This window comes from Hyaena hyaena, unplaced genomic scaffold, assembly GCF_003009895.1.
Source record: "Hyaena hyaena isolate Hyena2069 unplaced genomic scaffold, ASM300989v1 scaffold_1190, whole genome shotgun sequence".
Classification (NCBI taxonomy): Eukaryota; Metazoa; Chordata; class Mammalia; order Carnivora; family Hyaenidae; genus Hyaena; species Hyaena hyaena.
The window spans coordinates 325,090-335,794 of record NW_024081827.1 but is presented as its reverse complement, the minus strand read 5'-3'; the positions used below and the strand labels follow the sequence as shown (position 1 = coordinate 335,794).

The 10,705-nt window shown below is 42.9% G+C and overlaps 1 protein-coding gene across 2 annotated transcripts in view; it reads right to left on the bottom strand.

The window, feature by feature from the left end:
• Nucleotides 1-8,796, bottom strand: part of SLN (sarcolipin) — a 10,930-nt gene extending 2,134 nt beyond the window's left edge. Inside the window, exon 1 of one of the 2 annotated variants that reach the window (XM_039222828.1) lies at nucleotides 8,734-8,796. The gene's annotated coding sequence lies outside the window, so the exon portion shown is untranslated. Of the gene's footprint in view, nucleotides 1-8,563; nucleotides 8,664-8,733 lie in introns of those variants that run through there. The other variant, XM_039222827.1, reaches the window with a different exon arrangement.
• Between the last annotated feature and the right edge of the window lie 1,909 nt (nucleotides 8,797-10,705).

The window sequence follows — 10,705 nt, the reverse complement described above, 5'->3', positions numbered from 1 at the left end:
TCTCCCCCTTGTTCCTCCGTCAAGTTCCTCCTAATCCTCCTATACGTGCAAACATATGATATTTGTCCTTCTCTGCCTGACTTATTTCGCTCAGCAGAACACCCTCAAGGTCCATCCATGTTGCTACACGTGGCCAGATTTCATTGTTTCTCATTGCCATGGAGTATTCCATGGCATAGATAAACCACATCTTCTTGATCCATTCATCTGTTGATGGACACTTAGGCTCTTTCCATGTTTTAGCTATTGTGGAGAGTGCTGCTGACCCTGAATGACATTCTTAAACATCTAACCGGACTGAATTATGAATTTTAATTACTGTGCTCATTATGTTATTAATAGACCAAATTATTAATTATATAAACCAACTAAGTAAGCATTCTTCATACTATGTAATGGTTAATATAACATACAAGTTCAAATCAGCTGGTGACAGCCAGTGGATTGTTCAATCTTGCTTTAAAAAAATATGACTGATAATGACTGATTTTTGTATCATTTTCCTTTTAATTCTTACCCATCTTTTGGCCCTCCACATGAAGAATACAGTAAATTGCCAATGAAACTCTTTACACAGATTTTCTTGAAGGAGAAAGTAAAGGAAGAAAATGAATGGATAAAGGAAGTAGAGAGAAGGTGTAGAATATACATAAAACCGCAAAAGAACAGGAACATGATGAATCCAGCCAGGAAGCCTGGAGGCAAAGGAAAGAGAATCATAGGCAGACTCTTTCTCCATGAATTTTTTTAAAAAAATTTTGAGAGACGGAGAGAGACAGTGAGAGACAGAGCGCGAGCAGGGGGAAGGGTAGAGAGAAAGACAGAGGTAAAGAATCTGAAGTAGGCTCCAGGTTCTGAACTGTCAGCACAGAGCCCAACGTGGGGCTGAAACTCACGAGCCGAGCCGTAAGATCAAGACCTGAGCTGAAGTCAAACACTTAACCGACGGAGCCACCCAGGCACCCATCTATGAATTTTTAAATAAAATCAACTCCTGGTCCAAACCTAATTTATTTGGGTACATTTTGAAGAAATACAAAGGTATGCAAAAAGAGAGAGACAGAGACTCTATTTATAACGATGAGCCTAATTCAGGGAGGGCAAAATCACTGTCCCGCCAGATCTCCTTAGCAGATTAAGCTCTTAAATGAAAGGATTCATGGCGAGTGGTCCAACAGGAACATACTCAGAGCATATTATTGAAAGCTGGCCACAGCGCTGTTTGTGTGACCTTCACAACTCTGTGACCTTTACCACTTGGGCAAACATTACCATGATTTTTACGTGTCCCACAATTGTAGCTGAGAAACTGACTTTGAGGGAGAAGTTATGTTGATTGTGCAATGACACACAGCAAGGTAGAGGCTGAATTAGAACTGCCAGACTGCTAGTAGTTGTGAGAACATGGTTACTACACAGGAGTGATACAAGAAGGGGGTATTACTGCAGTTAACTGTCCTGACTACCCAAAGTTTGTGTACATTTTCAACGCTTTGGGAAAACAATTTGACATTTTTTAATTAAGGCTGATAATACTAATTCTCTATTCTCCAGCCATTTCACTTCTACTCCAGAAACTCAAGCACGTATGCACCAGGATTCACAGCCAGGAATATTCATAGCAAAATTAATATCCCCAAGCTGGAAACAACTCAGGTGTTCAACAGTGGAGTAGACGGTGAATTTGGGTAGATTCATACATTTTAATGCTATAGAACAAAGAAAATATATGAACTATAGAAACACTCAATAAGATATGTGGATCTCACAAATATAACTCTTAGGCCATAGAAGAATTTACAAAAGAAACCTAGACTATGACTCCATTTATACAAGATCCAAAAGAAGGAATGTAATCATATTGTTTAGGAATGTTGACATAGGTTGTAAAATTATAAAGAAAAGCATGAACAAGATGATCTCAGCAATCAAGATGGTGATTACCTGTAAGGTAGGGCAGAAGGGAGAGATGATCAAGAATGGATTTCTGGGCTGCCAGCAATGATCTCTGTCTTACCTGGGTGACAGTATACAGGTGTCGCTTTATAATTATTGTTCAAACTATGCTTTATGATTCTTTACATTTTTCTCTCAATAGTCTCCAAATGGATGGGCTATCTCATATATTTCTTCATTTCCTACAGTTTACCTTTTCCTATTTCTTGCACTTTGATGATGAACTTAAATATTTGTATTTAAATGAAGAAAGCACAGAGTCAAGGTGAGAATATCTGATGAACCCAATTTAATCAACACGTATGCTAATAGTAAAAAGCAGACTGTATTTTCATACACATTTATACTAAAATTAGGCAGAAATTGAGATTAGCAACCTTCCATTTTTCTGCTGTTACCTACAAAGACAATTTTGGCCTCGTTGTAAATCTTCCCTGGAGTCAAGATCGCACCATATGATCCAAAGTGATTGCCATATGGGTGAAATAAAAACCAGAAAAGCTCTGAATAAATTGACATTGACTTTCTTTGAATGGAGGCTTCGAGAATTAGGAGGGGAGAAAACGCACACCATGAGATGGAAAAAAAGGAAAGCAAGAATAAATAATACTCGTTACATCTTTAAAAAAATACTGTGTACAACAGGTATTGCCTATTTCATTAAGAAATGGAAACATGCCTCTGTGCTTCTCATTTGCAACTTGTACACACACACACACACACACACACACACACATTCTATGCTAAGTATAAAAATCCTGCTGTCACCTGCGGAGGGTCAAGGACACAAGTGGCTGCAATAGGCTTCTTCCCTTTCTCTCTCCAACTTGGGCTCCAACTCCTGCTCGTCTCCCAGGCTCTCTGGAGTCCTCGTCTCTGGGCAGGACCTAAAGTAGTCTGAGGGAGGTGGCTAGCACTGTGATGTCACTGACGAAATATCTCAGAGGAACAACCTCCAAAGGTTTGAGGCTATTTGTGTTTAGGGGGAGCAAGAAAGATGTTGACTAAGACTCTATTGCTTTGGCTGCTGATCTGTAATAACCCCGTAGGGACTCCAGGTGCTCTCTTCCAGTTGACTTTAGGTACAATGGATGTGGATTTTAAATTCATCTTTTACATCTTCGTGAGTATCTCCTACAAGTGTTTGAAACCTAATAAACCAACAATAATAGACTGATATTAACAGATGGGTGCTGAAATTGGCCGCTCCTCCTACTCAGCATGTGAGGGTGTCAAAATACGACTTCACTTTACCACCCACATCCTTAACTATTGGAAATGCAAAGACTTCTCTGCCTTACACACACACATCCCGAACCGCACAGGCACCAGAATTCAACAGGCATCTTTGGCTCCTTCAGAAGTGACCATAGTCCAAGGAGTGAAACTGATCTCCTCAGTCACCTGCTCTGCATACGATTCCAGCTAGGCTGTATTCTGGAAGTTTACACATTAATATACAGTTTCATCTGAAACAGCTGTGGAAGCCCTGGTTTATATATCTCTGTCAGTAAATCAATACTGCAGCAAACCCATACAGCAAAACTCCTTTGTAGAGACCTAGGGGCCAAAAGGAAAGCGGGTTGAAACTAGTGAAACCATAAATTGTGGAATCTGTCCTCAAGAAATAGAGTTGTGTAACTTTGAAATATAAACAGTGATTGAAAACTAGGCTGTTGAGATGAGTTTAGAATCAACATTTCAGATGTCTGGAGGTCATCGGAGCCCCTTGAAGTATTTAGCTGGACTTGAAAGCATGGGACCCCAGCAATTGTGTTTGCTCAGCAAATCCCTTCTTTATAGATAATAGAGCAAATCCCCCTCTGAATTTCCAATTAGGGTCAATCAAAATAAGGCATTCCCAGTAGGCTTAACAAGCAAAATTCTTTGGGTAGTACGTTCATAGTCAAACCTACTCCACCGTTCCTCCTACTCAGAGACATTACTAAAAGAAAGACTTTCCATTCCATTTCTTCATTTTCAACACAAACCCAGTGCTAGAGAATGTTAATACAACACTCTGTCACTACATGCATTGTAAAAAGATAGTGTGGTGAAGTGACAGATAGTATATAATAATTACAGCGCAATCGAACATTGGCAATTATCTGTTGCCATCTGGCAAACCTCTTAAATGTAGTCAGATTTCTGTCTTTTGCCTCCAAGCCCTTGCCAGATCATTTCAAATGCGAGGACTGTTTTCTTGGTCACCAAGCCACACCCATACCTTGTTTTAACCACTCAAAATTATTTTGTGGGCAATTAAAAAGTAATATATTTATTATGGAAAAATTGAAAATATTAAATCATAAAGATAATTTATATCAGTCGTTAATCATATGATCCAAAGGGGGGAAAATCCTTCCTACTAGTCTTTATTCATGTTTAGACTGCACAGATACAATCTCAAATTCCCAAGATATTTTTGGTAAAGGAATCTGATCCTTGAGAAACCTGTATCTTTTTTGACTCATGTAGAATCAAATTCATGCCATACCATGTGTTTGTCATTGCATTTATGGGACAAGCACTTATTTTTTACATTACTCAAAACAGAATTAGCTCTATCATATGTAAAACATTAAATACAGTGGGGAAACATTATCATTTCCCAGGCCGCCTTGCCAACACTGTCAATTTGGTCAAACTGGCCAATTTCAATGTAACTTGGAGGGATAATCCTACTGCTGAATCATGAGTCAGTTCAATTTGTCCACTTGGTTGTCCCATATAAGTTTATCCAATTTATACCAGGGACGACTATGGCCAGCACACTGACAAATTCCCTGATAGAACCTACAGAAGCTTCTACATATTAGTGGCTTATCCTGTGATGTCATAGAGACTGGAGTTAATTGAGAATTCAGCTTATTAGTTTGGGGGCGCCTGGGTGGCTCAGTCGGTTAAGCATCTGACTTCGGCTCAGGCCATGATCTCACAGCTTGTGCGTTCAAGCCCCGCGTCGGGCTCTGTGCTGACAGCTAGCTCAGAGCCTGGAGCCTGTTTCAGATTCTGTGTCTCCCTCTCTCTCTGACCTTCCCCTGCTCATGCTGTCTCTATCTCTCTCTCAAAAATAAATAAAACATTAAAAAAAAAAAGAGAGAGAGTTCAGCTTATTAGTTTGACCTAATGGCTCCAGAAAAATCTCTCCAGCCGTCCAGTTGCCCGACAAGTATTCAAATGCCTAAGGGTAGGAGGATCTGCAGATCTATTTTTTAAAAAAATCAACATTACTCAGTTAAGAAATGAGAATAACAAGATTTCAAACCTCAGTGCCAAAGCAAATGCATCCCTTTCAATTAGCCTTCTTTAAAGTCTGCTGATATTTTCCTTTCTGTGAGCAATTCCCTTGATGTGACAGCACTTACACTGTATCAACGTTCTTTCAAGGTGCTGTTCTGTCCATCAACAAGAAGAGGTACTAAAAAATCTTGACATTATTTCTATGCCTATTAACGTAGAATTTAGCCAAGAGCCAAAAATGTCAACTAAATAATAATCACCTTGACACTGATACCGATGATCTAACTGGCATTTATGTCCCCTCCAAAGCGCCCCATACCCCACTCACGACCACCATACAGTCTTAGGTGTAAAATAGAATACCCTTTGAGAATTACTGTTGAGCTTTTGTGCCTGGTTAGGAGCTCATGTAGCTTGTTCAATTTATTTATTCCCCATTTCCATCCACCTTTTTCCTTTGGAAAGTAAACTCAGTCCATGAGTTCTGTGTCAAGTCTATGACACAATGGGAAAAAATCAGTAAGAAATCCGTAAGTCCTGATGAAAGGTGATAAGCTCTTAGCACGTCATGGTAATGAATATGATGTTGACGGTGCCTTTCTCACATTCACATCTTCACATCCAGCTGGTCATGGAGCTGCTCAGAAGGAAAGAAACCACTCTCTGCTATTTTTTTTTCATTATTCCAAATATGTAAGTACAAACCCAAAGAAAGAGGAAACCCTATTTCTTGAAGTTCTCTCCATGCCCTTAGAAGAGTAATGATTATTATCTGTATTCTTTTTTAAATATTTTTAATGTTTATTTATTTTGAGAAAGAAAGAGTGCAAGCAGGGCAAGGACCGAGAGAGAAAACCCAAGCAGGCTCTGCACATGTAGTGCAGAGCCCAAGGTGAGACTCAAATCCACGAACTGCGAGATCATGACCTGAGCCAAAATCCAGAGTCAGATGCTTAACCGACTGAGCCACTCAGAGCCCTCCTTTTTAATCTGTAATCTTAAACACTTGTGGCATGTGTGTGATTTTTGTCTCACTAACTGGATTTTCATTTCAAAGGCAGGGACAGTCTCTTGTATTTATTTGTTCTCTAGCCATGGATCGAACCAACAAAGTATCATAATAGATGCTCCAGAATGCATAACAAGGGGCTCAGCCCGAGCTGAGCCTCCATCATATCATATCTCCTACTGGGACCCAGGCGTGTCTGAGCATGCCCGGCAAACATGAGTGTGGGAAGTTGAGGTCAGTGCCAGACCTACTCATAAAAGATTCTAGACACCACCTGGGACAGAACACTCCTCTGAAGGGAGGTGGTCAAGAAGATACGTGTGGTTCAGCAACAGGGAGAGTAGACAGTCATTCCACTGCACATCACACAGATTCGCTGGTCCCATGAGAAGCAGATGCCAAGATGGGAGTAAATGTGCAGAACAAAAATATATTATGGGAAACGCCTGGGAGAGAAAATACAGAGGGAGGAGGGGAGACTGAGAGAGTCATCGAACAGCAAGAGAAAGAGACGGGGAAAAACTGAAGGGAGGTGGGGAGAAGCATCTCATACGCTCGAACTGCATCCAGTTCTAAGGATAGTTTGAGCAGGCTATTAGGAAGCCTCAAGTCACAGCGGTGCGTCAGAGACGCCCCCGTCTCCCAGGGATGAGTTGGCCTTCATATCCCCCCGTGCTCATCACTGGCTGGGAGCAGCCCATGGCAGGCCTAGCTTCCGTACAAAAGTGTGATTTCGGCGCACGGCAGCTGGGGTCCACCCCAATAACGTTGCTGTGGTGAGAGGCACATTCTCGCAGCCACTATACGCACATACTCCCCATCCTGCTTCACTACAGCTCCGAGTCTGGGTCCTAGCAGAGAGACAGGGCTATGCATAAAAACCCCATCGCTCTTCTAACAATTTAACCTCAACATTGTGGAGCACTGAACAAGAGAGACAGATTCTCACGGACCTCGGCACCTTCACAGAACCCGCAATATTACTGCCTTCTGGTGTCACAGAGCCCGCAATACCTATGGTGACTTAACCTGGAGTTTGTATTAAGCGGTGCAGGCCTTAGAGGCAAATAATAGCAGAGAGTAGCTTCAGCTTCAAGAGCAAGAATATGGCAAGCGGTGTGTGGTAGCCAACAGGGTTTGTGCGTGGATGCATATGAACCACCTCCTCAAGTTGCTGGAAATAATCAGGAGGAACATTACAGGGGCATCAGTCTTGCCTAACAGGCAGGCGTGAGAGCCGGAGAGCTGTGTATTTCGTCCTTTTTATAATAATCCATTTTAGGGGCGCCTGGGTGGCTTAGTCGGTTAAGCGTCCGACTTTCGCTTAGGTCATGATCTCACGGTTCGTGGGTTCGAGCCCCGCGTCGGGCTCTGTGCTGACTGCCAGCTCAGAGCCTGGAGCCTGTTCTAGTCTGTGACTCCCTCTCTCTCTGACCCTCCCCTGCTCACGCTGTCTCTCTCTCTCTCTCACCTAGAAATAAATAAAACATTTAAAAAATAATAATAATAATCCATTTTAAGTCCTGGGTTGGTGAGATGACACCTGCTAACATCATTTGACTTGGAACCAATTAAATTCCTCTTCTCTGGAACAAGTATATTTCTGCTCTATAATAAGATTCTGCAAGCAAACAGCTTGCTCTCAGCACATTAAACATAGCAACCAGGGAGAAAAAAGAAGCGGCCAAAAATGTGTTTACTACCAGGCTAATACCATCTGCCCTCCAAACACGCCCAGGTTTCAGATTGGCTTTGTAATTTTTCTGATGGGAAATAAGAATTCAGCAGTGGGAAGACTAGCCAGACACGCCAACCCGAAACCTTCTGTTTCCTGGTGAACTTGACCGAGGATTTCACTGAAGCTCTTCTGAGAACCTGTCAGTCAGACTAACACAATTGCAGTTTCAACACGAAGAATGAGGATGAGTCAAAACTCCCTGTTCCGTGTGAACGAGTTCGTTTGGCTTTAGCCATGGCTGTTACAGCAGAGAGAACAAGGTCGTGAAGAATCATGAAAATCCAACTCCGCCCTCTGTAAAGGCAGTGACAAAACCCAAGTGCCCCAAGTGGGGAAGATTAGCCGGAGGCAAGCTACCGGCTAGGCTGCCTTTTGGATGAGGGACGTACTAACTCTGAGAGGAATTGGGCTCTTGTTCTAGAGCCTGGGGAGTAACCTTACCTCCTGCACTTTTACAGTAAGTGATGTGAAGCTGCCAGGGGCTCATATTCTGGGACTTTGAGCAGCTTATCTGGGAGAAGTGGTTCAGGCCCTTCAGCTTGCATTTTGCTGGTTCTTGCCTTCATTTGCCAGTGTAAAGAGAAAAGGGGGGTCCCCACCCCTCGGGCCAATTATACCTTGTCCTCATGGGGGTATCCTTTCTGTGCGAACAAAAATCCAGCCAGCTAACATTTTCTACTCCTCTGCCCCTCTTCCGCTAGCTGCTACAGCACTCCCCCGAGCTGCCAGCCGCTCACTGGCTGCCAACCCAAACGGAAGACATCCCTGCCACTTCCGATGAACGCACCTCCCAGGCATCACCGCGCCTTGCCTTGTCTTGTGCTTCCAAGATGCCTTTCCTCTGCAGCCGCCTCTGCTCACTACCGCAGATTTTGACCATTGCGAGGACCAGGGTTACACTTCCTTCCGGAGCAAAATGAGGAGGGGCAGGGAGGAAGCATGTCTCTCTCTGTGTGTTCCACCCTGTTGAGGAATATCACAGGAATACCTCCTTGCTCTCATTCCAGGGTCTTCCCAGGCAGGAGTTCATGGGGAAGGTCGGCCAGGGGCTACGGAGAAGCAATAGGCATCTTGTTATCTCAGACTCACTTCTTGCCTTTCACGACTAACGTGTGATACTCAACTTACCTTCTCTTAGAGTGAATTCTCTCCCGGGAGGTGGCTAGGTTCCCAGGGCAAATCGACCTCTATCAGGTCCGCTCTATCAGTACATAAGACATGAAGTGACAAACCTGGGAGTGCAGCGCCAGACCCCGCTCAGGCTCAAGTTCAGGCCGTACCACATCCGCATCCTGTGCTTCCTACCATTCGTCTTTCCATCGAGGTCAGAATGGAAATTGCCTTCTCTGCACTCCAGATGACAAGCACACTGCTTTGTGTGTCAGTGGTTTCCTGTAGCTCCCAGATGAAGCTCCAAACCTTCAGCTGCAGAGACAACAGCCTACCGTGATCTAGCTTCTAAACACTCCGCTGCCATCCTTGCAACAAACCCAAGCTTGGCAGCACTTAAGACGTTCTCTCTGTTGTGCATAAGCCATTCCTTTTGGCTAGAACATTCTTTCTCCCTTCCCTCAACACCACCTACTTTTGTGTGATGATGAACAGTAGTACTGGATTCAAACATCACAATCCCTGAGCTTTAAGGCTGGGACCCATGCTGCCCAATGCACTACTAATTCCACTCTTTTGTCAGCATTGGCCCTCTTATCCGTCTCCTCAACTTAAGAACAAGAGATTGAATCTCTCACCCCCTAGACCCAGTGCCTGGTCAGGTAGTGCAAAGAATGGAGTGGGCGCCCCACAGAAGTTTCCTGAATAAAAATATGTCTGGGGGCACCTGGGTGGCTCATTCAGTTGGGCATCTTAAGTCTTGATATTGGCTCAGGTCGTGACCTCACGGTTCCTGAGATTGAGCTCCGCGTTTTACTCTGTGCTGACAGTGCAAAACCTGCTTTGGATTCTCTCTCTCCCTCTCTCCCTGACCCACCTTCCTTTCTCTCGTAAAATAAATAAACATTTAAAAAAGAAAAAGAGGGGCGCCTGGGTGGCTTAGTTGGTTAAGCATCCGACTTTCGCTTAAGTCATGATCTCGCAGTTCGTGGGTTCGAGCCCCGCATCGGGCTCTGTGCTGACTGCCAGCTCAGAGCCTGGAGCCTGCTTCAGTCTGTGACTCCCTCTCTCTCTGACCCTCCCCTGCTCACGCTGTCTCTCTCTCTCTCTCTCTCTCCTAGAAATAAATAAAACATTAAAAAATTTTTAAAAAGTAAATAAATAAATAAATAAGAAAAAGAAATCTTAAAAAAATACATGTCTGTAAAAATGATTTGTTGATTAATAACTGTTCAACACTGGAGAGTTGTGTTTTAAAGAATAAAACTCTCAAACCTTCCACCAATTTACATGAAAAAAGATGGTGTTGTTCACAAGGCCTGGATTAATTTGAACTACTCAGGATTTCTTGATCTAAGATAGTACATTCTAGGCTTCTTACTACTGACCAGGTCTGACAGCTGTTTTGGGGGTTGGTACATAAAATGCTTTAAAGGGATGATTTTGTCTGCTATTAAAGCTGAACAGCAACATCATTTGTTATAAATATTTTGGAAGGAAATTTTAAAATTTAGAAATGTAGCAAACATTTAAATGTGCCTACCACACAAAATTAACAATCCTTAATGTCTTTGTCATATTGTTTCACATCTCTTAAATAAGGGAATTAAAATATGATTGATGAAGCTGAGGCCCTGTTGAACCATCAA